Genomic DNA, 15,921 nt, shown 5'->3' with positions numbered 1-15,921 from the left:
CTCCAAGGATACAAGACTTCCTAACAAACATTAAATTAAGCCTTGCCACCACACTCTTGGAAGACAAATGGCTCTTTGCTACAATTTGCAAGTGGGAGAATATAATGAAAAGCTAATGCTTACACATCTAATTTAAAAAAAATGCTTTCATGATTTTATTTGTAAATGTTTATTTGATTTTCAAAAAGTGAAATTGGGAAAAGTATATCATTTCATGCCAGCCTCTCTCCACCCTTTCAGCTCTTTGAAGCCTTAAAACATCGAGCCTGTAAATTCAATTCTGTGTCTGGAGGCTCAGCACTAATAGCTCTGTCTGGAACATGGAACATCAGTATCAAGGGACAGTAAGTGTCTTCAGAGTTTAGAGGAAGCCAGCAAAGGACTTTCTCGAGAGACAGAAAAGATTTCTCCTATTTATTTTAGAGAGAGATTAGTAAGAGGGGAGTATAAGAGCATGTTATTTTGATTATCAGCATCCCAGTAAGAGCACCAAAATTAATGTACAGACACAGAAATAAAATGGATCCACATCGCTCTATAACTTGCCTGGGCTCTTTCTCTAGAAGAAATTATTGCTGGTCATTTCAGAACAAGATAGGCTGAGCAGGGATAATTAACCTCCAACCTCAGATCCCACCTTCATCTCCAACAGTTATAAGTTGTCTAAGCACTGAGGCAAAAGGACTTCATATTTCTACCAATAAGTGTCATTGTTAGCAGTGAATATTCTTACTGTTATGACTATTCACCATCACTGTTTTAAAAAATCATTTTTGCAAGCCTGCTATATTCTTGGGCCAGTAAATTCTCTCTGGTGCTTAAATTTTCCACTGACTGACATATATATCCAGGGTGTTTTTAAAAACCTGTACTGATTTTCTGTCTCTCCCGACTGAAGGATGGAGTTGGGTAAGTGTCCCCAAACGTATTATTGTGCATGTTAAGACCATCAGGAAGAGACAATGCTCAAACTGTACTTAGGAGACAAAAAATGAGGAACGCTCTGCTGAAATCCAGAAACCCAAGTTCAGCTGTTGCTCTTCCTTCTCCTTTTTCAAAGGTGTGCCATTTTTAACTCAATTGTTCTTACCATGTGTTTGTCATCATATCTTCTATCAAGAACTATGAATCAGATACCATGACTGTTCCTATTTATATATTTGGGTAATATTTCTGAATTTATAAACATATGTTTATATTCAGGTATTTAATGTATTTATGTATTTAGAATCACATAAACCCAGCAGTGTGTCTGCCTGCCAGACTGCTGTTCCCGGCTTTGGCCTTGCTAGTAAATCTGTCAGCTATGCTGTGTCTTCTGGGATCTAGCTACGTTGAATAAAGTTTGCATCATGTCAGTGCAGTAAAAATAAGCAAAGTGATCTTTACCTGCAGCTTTAACGCAACACAGGTTTTAGGGAAAAAACCTGCTGTCTCATTTGCAAAGACATGGGTTCCAAACCAATGTGGTTACACAGGTCCATCATCTTAAGTTCAGGCCTTGAGACAGGCATCTGTTCAAGTACCATTTACTGTCAATGTGTTTGACACATGTTGAAATGGATCAATCACTGTAGTTAGTTTAGCTTTCCCTAAGCCACAGTGCCTTATATAGACCTACAAATATATATATATACCTATATAGGCCTATTTCTGATGCACCTCCACCAAAAACATTGCTGAATAAAGACAGTTATGATTGATAACAATAGGAAATGAAGAAATTAAGAACTGAAAGTAAGAACTGGAGATTCAGTGAGAGAGAATATATTTAATTCTAAACTACATTTAATCAAAGAAATACTAATAGTTTATGACACACCATAATCACATGCCATTTCAAAGGACACTCCAGACTTGGGTCCTCAAACCTGGGGAGATGAAGCCCAGAAAGAGCTAGGTGATTAGGGACATTGAAAAAGCCCAATAGGCTACTAATCAAATGTTTAGGTATTGATTAAGTCTAAAAATCTGACTCTTGAGAACCCAAGTGATGCTGAAAAGCAGCAGGAGTTTGGCTCACACCTGTCCAAGTATTTGTTTACCATGTAGGTGTCATTCAGAATTTTGAAACCATGTCAGCCACTCCTACAACGAAGCCATGTCAAAAAAAGTTCCCCCATGTAATGAATGCTGTCAGAACTTAAGATATTTTTTCCATTCCATATCAGACGAACTACAAGACCTTTCCCAGCTTTAAGGCAGAAATGTCAGAAACGTTGCTCAGGAACACCAGTGCCATTGGCGAGGTGGGTGCTTGTCTGCAACACACAACTTCCAGAGTTCAACCAGGTCTACTTGGCCCTGATCTGGCTGAAAGACCAGAACCAGGCCATCCTACATTCCGAGTGAGGCACCTGCACATTGGGTTACAGTCATTCAATTATGAAATGGGTCTTCCTCTTTTTGACCCAAAACTGTATTGTGTATTTGAAAAAAACCTTTCCCAACACAACTTATATATGCGTCCATGATTTGATTGACATTATTTCACTTTCTCTGTCATATCCTACCCTCATTTTTCCTTCAGAGCAGTATCATCGAGAACATTCTCAGTCTCCCTCTTCCCTATTCACACAAAGCCACAAGAACCTGCTGTTTTGTTTGTGAACGTACCCACACACACACTGGCAGATAGCTCAGACCCCTGGCTCAGGTCTTGGAAGCAGGGCTTTTAACTTAGGCTGAAGAACAAATCTCTCATCTGCAGCGTTCAAACACACTCTGCCACTGGCCAGACCACACAGCAAGAGGATTGAACTAAACCTACCAACGTGGGGAAGGTGTGACAATAGGAGATTTAGGGGCAGTGTGAGAAAAAGGCACAGAATCAGAAGCCAGGAGGTGGATTAAAAGAGGACACAGCTTTGAACAAAGGTTCAAACTCTATTCTAATTTGTGAGTGCAGAAGAGTTGTTCAGACCAATGACATTTGAGGAAGTTTCTTTCTCTTGCTATAATGTGACCTCAGAAGTTGCCAATATTTGCATACGTGCTTTCTAATTTCTAAACTAATAATGATTTAAGACTACAGAATAGCAAACAATACATGAAGAACTGCAAAGGAAATTCATTCCTGATACAAATTTCTGAATAAATATTAAAATCTGTGCAAAGTTAATTAAAATTTCAGTACCTGTTATCAATTTTACCTATATTCAATTTGTAATTATCTGATTACTTATGTATTAAACCATCCTGTAACCAGGGAGAAGGAGCTTTTCCTCAAGCCACAGCTGAACCTGAATGATTATTTTGCTATTTGTTTAAATGAGATGAAATAACTTCAGTCATAGCAGCACATGAACTAGAGCTGAGCTGAAGAATTAACTAGCTCAGCTCCACATGAGCTCAAATTTGTACTGCTCTATTCATCCATTTTTTCATTTTTCATCTCAGTATAGAATGAATGAGAATGACCTTTTGATTTTTCAGCTAGGTGAGATTTGCATTATCATGCAATCTTTACACAGTCATACAGTATTCCTAGAATAATATCATGTCAGGCAGCTGTTATTGTAATTTTATATGTATCAGTGTTGAGTCTTGGAACCTGCAGAATATTTCTGAAGAAATGGTGCAAGAAGATAGTGTAAGCAGGTTAGTTCATTTAGAAATCTGCAGGGGAACCACAAGATTGTTTCTGCTTCCGCAGGCATTTAGGAAGAATAGAGCTATAGTGAGTAAGAGTTGGGATAAGGTTTGCCATTTGATATAGTTATGGATTTTGTTCAGAGTGAGGACATCTGTATATTTTTATATGTAATTATTACTCTAAACCATTTAAGTTGCACTGTAAACGTGCACTGTGTTAAACAGATGTCAGAACTGCAGTGGGCTTTACAAACTAAATAAACAGTGGAAAAGGGATTTATTTTTTTCCTCCAAGATTTACACAATCCATGCAGATAAGGATTTTATTACTTTATTAATAAAAGCTAAAAATAGCAGAAAACAATGAATCTAGGCATCTGTTACAAAGCTTAGCTTAAACATTCGACTGAGAAGGGACTATGTGCTGCAATGAACAATTACACATAAGTAAATGTTGCTGTACAAGACCTACCCAGGCTCTCCAAGCTGTTCTTGGCATAAGACCAGAGAAGGTGAAACAAAAATAGCTTTATGCCACCACCTCTGCAGTTGCCCAAATCCAGTAACAAAGAGGGAGGCCAGCCCCAGCCCTGCGTGCCACCATGTAGCTACAGGGCCGCTCTGTACATCACCTACTTGCCTGCGGTTCCAACAGGGTTTTGGATAACTGAGTTCCACTGGGAGAAGGTGAACTTTAATTCCCACAGGTATTTTCCACAGGTACAGGAAACATTAAGGAAGCTGGCCGGTACTGAGGAAGTAGGTGTCTGGATTTTAGAAACATCTCAATTTAAAAACTGTGCTCCATTAACTTTTTGGATGAAACAATGCTGTAAAATTAACATGAGAGCACTCAGATTTAAACTGGACAAAGTATATAGGCAAAGCAGAGAGTGCCCGTAGATCACTGTGTTCATCTTCAATTTCTATCAGTCCAGAGTATCAAAAGGAAAAGATTAGGGCCATGAGTTATCTAGCTCCACCGCCAGCTGTATTAGTGAAACTGTGTTCCCTTAATTAAGAGGTATAGATCTGATAATCTCTTTCCCCAACAGGATGTGAACTCTTGCTCACCTAAAATCCTTCATTTAGGAGGAAATGCACATTGTTAAGTACACACCAGCATGGCTCTGTTACATGCTTAACTAAGAATCATGACTTCTTTTTCCTTCCTAGTTATTGTTCCTGTAATGTTCCCTGAATAATTTTTGTAGTTGCTTTGCTTCTGAAGAAGGTGGCACAACATTACAAGAGGACAAGAGGTAATGGCCTCAAATTGCACCAGGGAAGGTTTAGACTGGATATTAGGAAGTATTTCTTTACAGAATGAATGGTTAGGCGTTGGAATGGGCTGCCCAGGGAGGTGGTGGAGTCCCCATCCCTGGAGGTGTTTAAGAGTAAAGTTGACTTAGCGCTTAGGGATATGCTGTAGTTGGGAACTGTCAGTGTTAGGTCAATGGTTGGACTGGATGATCTTCAAGGTCTTTTCCAACCTAGACGATTCTGTGATTAGTGTAAGCATCATAAAGATATGTTAGCTGGCAACTACAGACTGAAGTCAGAGACAAATTATCAAAAAAAAAAAAAAAAGCGCAAATCACAGTGAGAAACAAAATACTTTAGGCTTTTAGATGTTTTATACACTCATCAAAAATTCCCCCTTTTCATCTCTGGGCCTGGAGATCAGATCATTTTCAAACTTGAATGCAAACTGTCATCTAAACCCACAGTTAGATCAGTCACATGAAGTATAGTATGAATGTAAGTACCCAACAATAGAAATCCAAACCTGAAAATTATAGTTGTGTATTTTTTCGGCTTTCATAATCCTTGATACAAAATGGGAACCCATTATGCTGTAATTAGACATTTTTAAAAGCTCTTTTAGATCTTTGGATGAAAGACAGTATCTGGGTGCCAAGCTGCTGTCAACTATTTTTACTGTCTGGAATTGTATGTTCAAATCCTGTCTCAATCAACCTTTCTTATTTCTGAGACAGCTATTTCAATGTGCTCTGATTTACTACAAGCAGAGCTTTCAAACAAGGCCATCTAACATAGGGCTGTTTCAAAAAGTGCCTATAAAAACAAAATCTTAATAGTCCACATGTGTTGCGTGCAAGTGTATTCTTTAAAATTTACAAGATGTTATTGTTTTTAATGGCCATCCCTCCAAACTTACCTGCCAGTTTGCAAATTGCTAACAGCAACAGAAAGCTGTCAGAACAAACTGCGCCCTCAGTGTCACCTACACTTCTCTGTATCCCTCGGTTTGTTGGCACAACTGTCAACAATTCTCAATTACAAGTCAGTAATTCTCTAGGCAATGCACATGAAGCAAGAGGATACAAATTGTTGTGTCAGCTCTGCCGATTTTGCAATGTAAATAGAATCCACAGTGCCCAAGATTTGTTTTAGTCTTTAGTAACTGCAGCTATCACCTTGACAAATATGGCAACAGACTTATTGAATAAGAAAATGAGACTACTACAAATCACCTCCCAGAATAAGATTTCACTTTAAAAATTGTAAACTCTAACAATATCATGGCATTGCTTATAGGAAAGATATTTTGGCAAAATGATAAAACTTTCAGGAAAAAGAATTAATTTCAGAATGAGTTATTTAAATTATTTAGATATAGTAGCATTAAAATAATCTGTTCCTCAATAACAATCTTTGTCAATAGTCTCTTCTCACAAGATGTCATTGGGATCTTTAGTGGCGTTTGCCAGGCACTGCCACCAATCTAAAGGTTCTTAAAAGAACCCATCAAATGCAGCTATCACCAGCAATAGTCCCCACCTATAATCACAGAAATTGTGCTATGTCTCAGTGTCATTAGCAGGCAATAAGTCTATTTCTACAAATAACATGTTGACATACAAAGCAAGGAATAGTTTATTAGGGGAGAAAGGAACCAAGCATTGCAGAGGAAAAGCATGTCATCCTCATACAAATAACAGATGGGGAGCACTCGGCCTTGTTGCACCTCGCTGACCCTGTTCACTCCCACAGCCACGTACAGGATGATGTTCTTCCCACACTTCACGTAGGTGGGTCTGTAAGAGAGCGGACAGTGCCAGCACTGTGCCCACCTCAACTCCCACCACACTGCTGCCTCTTGTCAGGTCTCCACATCTCCTCCAGACCCTCTCACTACTGCTGGTTTCAGGTCTCCATATCTCCTCCGGACCCTCTAACTACTGCTGGTTTCAGGTCTCCACATCTCCTCCGGACCCTCTCACTACTGCTGGTTTCAGGTCTCCACATCTCCTCCGGACCCTCTCACTACTGCTGGTTTCAGGTCTCCATATCTCCTCCGGACCCTCTCACTACTGCTGGTTTCAGGTCTCCACATCTCCTCCGGACCCTCTCACTACTGCTGGTTTCAGGTCTCCACATCTCCTCCGGACCCTCTCACTACTGCTGGTTTCAGGTCTCCATATCTCCTCCGGACCCTCTAACTACTGCTGGTTTCAGGTCTCCACATCTCCTCCGGACCCTCTCACTACTGCTGGTTTCAGGTCTCCACATCTCCTCCGGACCCTCTCACTACTGCTGGTTTCAGGTCTCCATATCTCCTCCGGACCCTCTCACTACTGCTGGTTTCAGGTCTCCACATCTCCTCCGGACCCTCTAACTACTGCTGGTTTCAGGTCTCCACATCTCCTCCGGACCCTCTCACTACTGCTGGTTTCAGGTCTCCACATCTCCTCCGGACCCTCTCACTACTGCTGGTTTCAGGTCTCCATATCTCCTCCGGACCCTCTCACTACTGCTGGTTTCAGGTCTCCACATCTCCTCCGGACCCTCTCACTACTGCTGGTTTCAGGTCTCCACATCTCCTCCGGACCCTCTCACTACTGCTGGTTTCAGTGCTACCACCGCAGCATCTCTCACTGCACTGTGTTGCTGGCTGCCCCCAGTGCTGATGATATAACATCAGACACGTCCTACTTCAGCTAGAGGAATTCCACTTTGACAAATACTGAAAAATGGCTAGATCCAGGCCCCTACCTGAGTACCTCCAGCTCTATAACTGCACACAGGAAGTCCAACAACAAGAACCACTGCACATCTCTCCATACTGTTTACCTATGACACTGGCCAGTACATATGGATATTTCTGGTTGTAGTGAACTCCTTCCCATTAAGAGTGCCAATTTTTATTGCTCTTCCTTCATAAAATACTTAATTGCCCCAATTGAAAACTGAAATAGACTCTGTGAAAGCAATGGAAATAACTACAGCAAAACAACTCCCAAAAAACTTAATCTGCTTTGTTCTGGCTATTTCTAATATATGGCATCAGATCCTGCGTGTGTGAGATTCCAGCCACAGAGTTACTGATGCATCCGTGGTCAGAGCACAAACTCAGCAAGAATGTACTTATGACTTTGGTGATCAGGGACCATGTGGTTTCATTTGAACCTCAGTTTTCCATTAAAACTAAACACTTCTAGCTCTCATGTCTGTGACCCAAAACTTCAACACTTAAGTAGAGTGAAACAGATACAGTAAATGTTGCAGGCACTCCAGAAGAGGAAGGGATTGCAGTTATTAACACTGAGGAACTAAAGATCAGGTCCTTGGAGGTTCTTGAGATATTCATCATCCACTTTAGTCACAGAGATTTTTCCACCCTCAGAAGTGTCATCCAGCTGCTGCTTAAGCCTAGAGGGTCGAGATCTCATCTCTGCAAGCCAGCACATTCACACTGTGCCTCCTGCACCACGTCGTAGAGAGACTCTGCTCAGAGCTCTCAACTGAAAGCTCCCAGGCAGCATGTTCAAAGGACATGCTCTGATCTAACTGTGGAGGAAGGAAGGTAAAGGCTTCTCCTTAAGATTAAGCAGAGCTTCTGACTGACAGCTGCTTTCAAAGGCTTAGGTATGCAAATGTCCATGAAAATGGACATGACACATCAGAGACCAGTAACTGTGCAAACACTGCTTCATCAGAAATGGAAGCAGCAGCAATTGTACCTTAGCTAGCTGCCACAATTGTTCAACCTAAGACTATCCTGGGAAGTAAAAGAAGCATAATCTGCTATAGGTATGTTTGTTAAAGACAGAAGTCTAAATCATATCATGAATTCATGCTTATACATTCATAAATACATTCACACATTACTGTTGATATTAATGTTTGTATCCTCATTACAATGCTTTAGACAAGGGTATCATATGGAGTATTTAATGTATTTAAAGGACATTTTTGCGCAATAGGTGGAACCTATTTCAGTTGTTTAGAAACCAGAGTTTTACACCCAGTTTATCATTCACTAACTGGATCCAGCCCCTTCTATCTCTAATACATAAAACTGGAGAATTACAGTTGCCTCCCTAAGGTAAGATAAGGACTGTAGGCAGGTTCCCTGAAATAATAAATACAAGCAGCAGAAGATTTAAGATTACAGCTTGGTTTATAAATCTGTGCATTCTCCATAGATGGAAGGCCACTGAATGGAGGAAACTCATCAGCAGGGTTTGACATTTTATCATTTGTGCAAGAATATGACAGTCTTGCAAAATATATGGCTATGCAGAAGACATAAAATACCTGTGGGACTTAAATGTAGCGTAGATTAGTTGTCCTTCGAGCAGACTGTTGTCTCTCCAGTACAAACTCTCCTGGAAGGAACTACCTCTACAATTCAAAATACTTTCAAAACACTTGTGTAGAAAGAATGGCATCTGAACAGCTGCAACACTACATGGTGTAGAGTGTACTGCTTGGTGTAGACTGGGTACAGCTTTGTTAAATTCCTCCTCAAAGGCTAAATGTAAAACACATTCTAAAACATAAACGAAGAGAGAGATCTGAAAACTGGATTGCTGTTGCAGGGCTTGGACAGCTGGCTAGCTCAGGGTTAGTCAGAAGTTCCTAATGAGAACCAATTATGACATGTTCAAAATATTTAAAAACACATACAGCTAAATGGGCCATTTTGAAAGCAGCTACCATAGCAGACTGAGTGTGGTACATGTGGACCCATTCAGTCATGGCTTCCTACAAAGTGGTGCCAAAGAACTGAGCAGAAATGTGCATTGCGTGTGCCAAAGACAGCAATGAGGTGAGAGATGGAAGAAGATGGGAACAAGGAGGCGATTCCTGCCACAAGCACCAACTACTGAGGCACTAGTCTAGACATCTAAACCTGCCTACACTGTGCCTCGCTAGAATATCAGAGAGAACCGCACCGGTCTGGCAGACATGACACAGGACCTGCAAAAGACCCTTGTCCTTCCAGGGCGCAGCGGCTGCAGGCTACGTGGCATACTGCTGTGCACCTGAAATGGTACTCGCCATGTATTTTAAAGGTACCTGAACCTTCCTTAGAAGAAGGAAGGATGCCAACAAAACTGTCGGCAAGCTATAGATCAGCTCAGGCTTTTCAAAGAAGAATTTAAGTAGAAGACTGGATGAACAACCCATCAGCGACCTCAGTCCTGTAAAGTCACTGATGAAACCCATCACCACCAGATCTCAACCTCCCTTTTTGCCCTGCCTCTGTGGAGAGTTTTGTGCAATGGACCATGTGAACACAGCCGTGAGTGGATGCTCCTGGAGAGCTCCTGAGTCTGCTGAATGCTTTGACACTAACAGCCAGTATAAGAGATGCAGATCTGTTGCACATTCACTGAAACAGTCAGTCTGCTCCCATCTCCATCCCCTCCTCATGCTACCAGTTGGTACTAGAGGAGCCAGGAGTAATGGGGCCAGAGGAAATCTCCCCATAACATTACATTCCTCCAAGAGCTTGTCTTCAGTGGTGCTCCTTTAGCACAGGCCATTCTCAAACAAAGAAACTTCACAAGCAAATGCTTAACTAATGGTGCCATCCCCCAGAAATGGGGAATGAATGTCCCCTTTTCAAGATTAATGTTACGATGTAAAAAGAAAGCACAGAGAGCAGAAAGAGGAAAATACAGGTTAGATGGTACTTTTTGGAGAAAAGGACTACATCTGTTAAGTTCTGCCTTGAGGAGATCATGACGGGAAATGGAAAGATGAAATGTCTTTCATGTCCTTAACCTAATCTGCCTGAGAGCACTTTATGGTAGGGACCAGGTCTCTTTCCTGTTTGCAGAGCATACTGTAGACCACTATTTTCCTTTACGAGATGTCCTCCTAAGTGGAGACAAGTAATGGTAACAGGAACAGGTCAGCAGCCTTACTCCTTGCAAAACCCAGCAGACTGCCCTGAGTAGTGTCATGGTGCTGGAAGGACTTGCTGACCGAAGGCAGAAAGGAGGTAGAGCTTCTCAGAGCAAGGATGATTCATAGTCACACTTTAATGTTAGATTTTGCTTTGGGTTCCTCCTAAATGTTTTGCTTCTTATAAAATTTATGTAAAAAAACCCAAAGCCCCTAGCTTCCCAATGTTTTAATTCAAGATATCAAGTGCCCAAGTAGAGCAGTGGCACAATAGGCAAACAGAAGCATCAGATGTCAAACTCTTTTGAGTTAAAGTGGCTTTCTGTAGATGAATAGACCTATATGTTGATTATTCATGATAAACACCTGAAAAAAATCCTGAAATCAATCATCTTAAGTTCTATGAATTCTTGTGTATTTGGTTTGCTTAGAAAGGGTGATGTATCTGTCACCTACCTTTTAAAGCTCACATATTGCTATTTTCAAGTAATAAGTTTAATTAGCAAAATTTCCTAAACTGATCCCATAATTTAAGACAGTGTTGTAGAGTATTTATTGTTACTCATTAGAGGCCACTTAATGTGTTCCTAACTGACTAAGCTGAAATAACTCTTTCTAGATGCTGAATACTGGAAAAAGTCTCAAAAATAGAGTATTTGTGTAAACTATTACACAAACCAAGTGTATTAAGGAATTCCTGTAGACAGTAGCATGGACACGGAGTTATTTTTTTTAAATAGATGCCAACAGTTTAGCTGCAATGAACAGAGTATTCAGATAACTTACCTACTGTTTTGGTTGCAAAATGTATGTGAACAGACTGATTTTTATCACTTATTTCAGGACCATGAGTGTACCTTTCTGGTTGACTCACGGCTATGTATTCATTTTTTGAGAGGACTGAATTCCATTTCATGACTGTCCACGGGCTGCATCATAAATTCAAGACTACACACTCCCCTCTCTCCACTGATCTCCCACAGATGCCAAAAGGAAGCTTGTACAGAGATCAAAGGAAGAATTTGGGCTCTGTGTAGTAAAATAAAACTTTCAGTTGTTATTTTTTACATCACATTCAGAACTGCTTACTGGAAAATGTTCACTTTGCTAGGATTATTGCCACCCTTGCTCCTGTCTCTTTTTCCTTCCCCATCCTTCTTTCTTTTCTCTGTCATCTTTTTCTTCTCTTTGGGCCATCACAAATTCCCATTCCCTGTGCAATGTGTTGGAATGGTCACTGTTAGCATGTGAAGTGCCACAATTAACCACGAGTACTTCCACTCTGACAAGTCCTGAGGAGCAATGGTTCAAATCTACCTCCAGACTTAGGACACAGCACAACGGCCCTCACTTTCTGCACAAGACAATATTGCATATCTCTATCTGCAATACCACAGCTGTATTTAACACCACATTTTTCAAGAAGCAAACATCAGAACCCAGGCACTTACTAACTGTAATACCCATATCAGAGACTCACCGAGGTATTCAGTATCTTGTCCACCAAAGTATTCAGCACCAAGTAGTTACTGTCCCACTGCCAGGCACTGTAGGCAGAGACAGGTTAATACAGCAGCCCCAAGTGCCCCAAGCTAACTATTAATAAATTGAAAATATCAAGTTCAGCAGCATGAAGTTTTTCCTCCAACTCCAAAATGGATTTAAATCAGTAAAACTAGTTTCAGGTAGAGGGGATCTAGTTATAAGGTCCACATGAAGACTGCAGAACAGAGAAGTGGTCACCTGACCCTATGAACTACAACAGCCAGTTGAACCCTCCTGAAAATGGCAAGAAAAAAGGATCAGAAACTTCTGAACCCCTCTGCTTTGCCTTTTCCCATATGGTAACCATACCTTACAACAATACGGAGCTTTTTGCATGGAAATTCCAGTGTGCTTTGGAACCCCCTGTTTCTAAACATGACATTTCTAACTAGACCCCATGAGGCATGGTTCTTATGTCCACTTTTGAAACCAGAAAACTGAGAGGAAATGGTTTGCCCCAGGTCAGTGTCCAAGCCCAGAAGAGATTCTGGAATCGTCTTTACAATTAAGTCACTAGATTGCGTTGCCTTCACTAGCATTTCACATACACATGAAGAGATTACAGCCTCTCATATTTTGTGAGCTGAGCAGTTCATCTATCCTAACTTTTTCAGCTGAACAAAAAATGTGCTTATACAGAATTAGCCCTGGTACATCAGCAGAGAAGATTTTGGTACTAATCCTACCACCACTCTGTCAATGCCCCCCTCAGTCTACTTGAGTGTCAATAATGTTCTTACAATTGTTGGCACAAATTAGTGCAGGTAAAGCATTCCACACTCTTGCAGTTAATAAGTGACTGAGAAAGCCTATCAAGTTATGCAGAAGAGGTTGTTTGCAACTAACTGTAGATGCAACAGTTTGCAACCAACATGCAGATGGAATGGGAGTGGACTGAAAAGCTCCCACTGTCTCACTGGACATTTTTGCTTACCTTTCAGAAGACAATTATAACAAGCTTATCAAATATCAAGAAAGTATTGAGGTTTGAGAATGGCACAAAGGGCATCAGGCTCACAGACCTGTGATGTGAATTCTTCCATTGAGCCATAAAGTTTAGCACAGGAGGTAACTCTACGACCTTCTCCGTCAACATTGCTCTCTTGCTACTTTGAGAATGATGTCAAAATTTTGCCTGCATACCACCCACTCCATCACTAGCCTCTTTGAGAGGTTATGGGTAGGACAGGCTGGTGTCAAATACTGTGATAAGATTTGACACACACTTGGGCATAGAGTTGGGGTCACCCTAATGATTTTATACATGACCCTAAACATCAGCCATGTCATATCCTAGAATAAAAGAAATTACTTTGGGATGCTCTGTATGCCTTCTCATCACCAACCTGCCGTAATCAATCTGCTTTAAAATGAGCTACTCTTCAACAACTTAAATTATGTTAATTAAATGTAAGCTAGTTATTGAAACAGCGTTTCATCTGAACAGCCGTCAGATCCCTTCACCACCACTCAGTAAACCTCAGCAAAAATATTCCTAATAATCATCCTACCCAGTTTTTCCACTCTCGCAACTAGAGCAGATGTATGGATTCAGACTTCACAACACTGGGATCAATGACCAGACCCCAGTGAATGCACAGGGAACAGAACTGGGTCCTGTCCTGGGGGCTGGAACTTGCATTTCTCATCGAAAGGAGAGCTCAGTCCTGCAGCGTGGTGAGGTGAGAAGGTAAGAACAGTAAGTGAAAGGAGTCCACAGTTGCCCATCCCCAGGCTAAATCAAGAAAGGAGTTAAGAGCTCTAAGTTCCACAATTAGCATAAACACTTTCAGGGACACTACACTGCCTAAGAAATGGCCTTAGCAACGCCTCACCAATGCTCCTCTGACCTTGCCCCTCCCAGCACATCCTCTTTGCATTTACACCCGATGGTGAAACTCGAGTAGGAGGCAAAAAAGTCCTGACTGATTGAGCCACTACTCGAAAGGGGAAATCAGGAAAAGCCTGCAAAACCACTCTCCCCCACCCCGCACATGCCCGGCCAGGAGCACTGCACTGGACATGGCTGGGAGATGTAGGGCTACTGGCCCATGACCTCCCCTACTCCTCTGAGTCTAGCCCGGGGTGTCCATCGGGGTTAACTGTAATTTGCACCAGGACTGCACAGAAAGACACCCAGGGATGGTTTTGGGGGGGCCGAGCCTGGCAGTGAGCAGGAGGGCTGTGCATAATGGACCATGCGTTTCAGGTAGGAAAAACATCAGTAAAAAGGGAAACACTTCAAACAATTAAACATATGAAAGTAATTCTAAGGCTCATATCCTGTATCCACAGAAGTCAAAAATGAAGCTTTTTAAGGTCAGATTCATTAGTTTTTAGAATCTCGCTTCAGACGTACGGTGAAATTTGGTTTGAGTTGTGTTAGGAGCTCCCCAAACTCCTAATTGTGTTATAAATCGGTTTGCACGACACTGCTATTAGCCGTTTTCTATCAGGACCACTCGCAGTGATTTTTTTCCCAGCGCGTGCGATTTCAGTAAAACAACCTGTTGCTCTTTAAAGTTTTGTTATGAATTACTGTTCTTCCCCTCAATATTATTCCTAGATAACTTCAGCCAGAGAAAACACCTCCGAGCTCTACGGAAATTTCTCCTTTTGCCTGAGCCGACATGTATCAGAAGCTACCCTGCCCCAGATTTGGGGAGGGGAGGCGGAGGGGTCCCTCCGTGCAATTACGTCTGCGTCTGGCATGGCCGGCCGGGCTCAGCCCTGAAATGCCCCTGGCTCCCCGCCGCCCTCGGCTTGCCCCCCCCCCCGCCCCAACCCCGCCTCGCCGGGGGCTCTGCTCCTCCGGGTTTCTGCGCCCCCGAAGCCGGACCCCGGCGCTGGCACCGGCGGGCTCCCCGCTCCTTCCCTGCCGCCCCAGTGCGAACCCCGAGGGCTGCGCTCCGTCCCTTCCCCGTGTGCCCCCCCCAGCTCCCCGTCCCGGCGGGAGCCCTGCCCGCCCCGGCCCCGCTCCCGGGGGCCCGCTCCCCGCTCACCTCGTCCCGCCGCCGGGGCTGCTCCTGCCGCCACCAGCTCCTGCCCTCTCTCCGGCGCTGGGCAGGGCGGCGGCAGCATCCCCCGCCGCAACCCCCCCCCCCCCCCCCCCCCAGCTGCCGCGGCGGCACTTGCAGCCTCACGGGAACCGGCGGCGAGGGGAGGAGGGGGGGTGGGGGCGAGAGAAACCCCTTGGCCAGGGCCCCGTCCCAGCCCTCCCCGCCGCCTCCGGCACCCGGGCCCGCTCCCACGGCCCACGCAAGGCGGGGGGGCGGCGGCGACCGCGGGGACCCGCCCGGGCGCGCCCCGCTCCGCTCCGCACCGCTCCGCCCCGGCCGGGGCATCCCGCATCCCGGCCGGCAGGTGCCGGGAAGTCCGATACCTCTTCGGGAACCTTCCCGCGGCTGCGCTGCGCCGGCCGAGGCGCAAGTTCCGCTGCCCGGCACCGGGGTGCGGCCGTGGTGCCCGCGGGGCTGCCGGGCGCCGGTGGTTCCCCCCCCGCGGCCCCGGGCAGCGGCGGTCGGTGGGTTGGTACCCGAGCTCTGAACCCTGCTGCGGGGGGAAGGAAAGCAGCGCTCGCTCCGGTGTCTTTTTCAAGACTTGGGAGCTTGTGCCAGT

General features: G+C 43.6%; 1 protein-coding gene across 3 annotated transcripts in view; it reads right to left on the bottom strand.

The window, feature by feature from the left end:
• The window catches only part of CASR (calcium sensing receptor), an 82,190-nt gene extending 66,702 nt beyond the window's left edge, over positions 1-15,488 (bottom strand). For all 3 annotated transcript variants that reach the window (XR_012626787.1, XR_012626788.1, XM_074853993.1), the window contains exon 1: positions 15,306-15,488. The gene's annotated coding sequence lies outside the window, so the exon portion shown is untranslated. The remainder of the gene's footprint in view (positions 1-15,305) is intronic.
• Between the last annotated feature and the right edge of the window lie 433 nt (positions 15,489-15,921).

The sequence above is a fragment of the Strix uralensis genome, chromosome 2, assembly GCF_047716275.1.
Source record: "Strix uralensis isolate ZFMK-TIS-50842 chromosome 2, bStrUra1, whole genome shotgun sequence".
Lineage (NCBI taxonomy): Eukaryota > Metazoa > Chordata > Aves > Strigiformes > Strigidae > Strix > Strix uralensis.
This window is presented reverse-complemented; position numbering and strand designations above follow the sequence as displayed.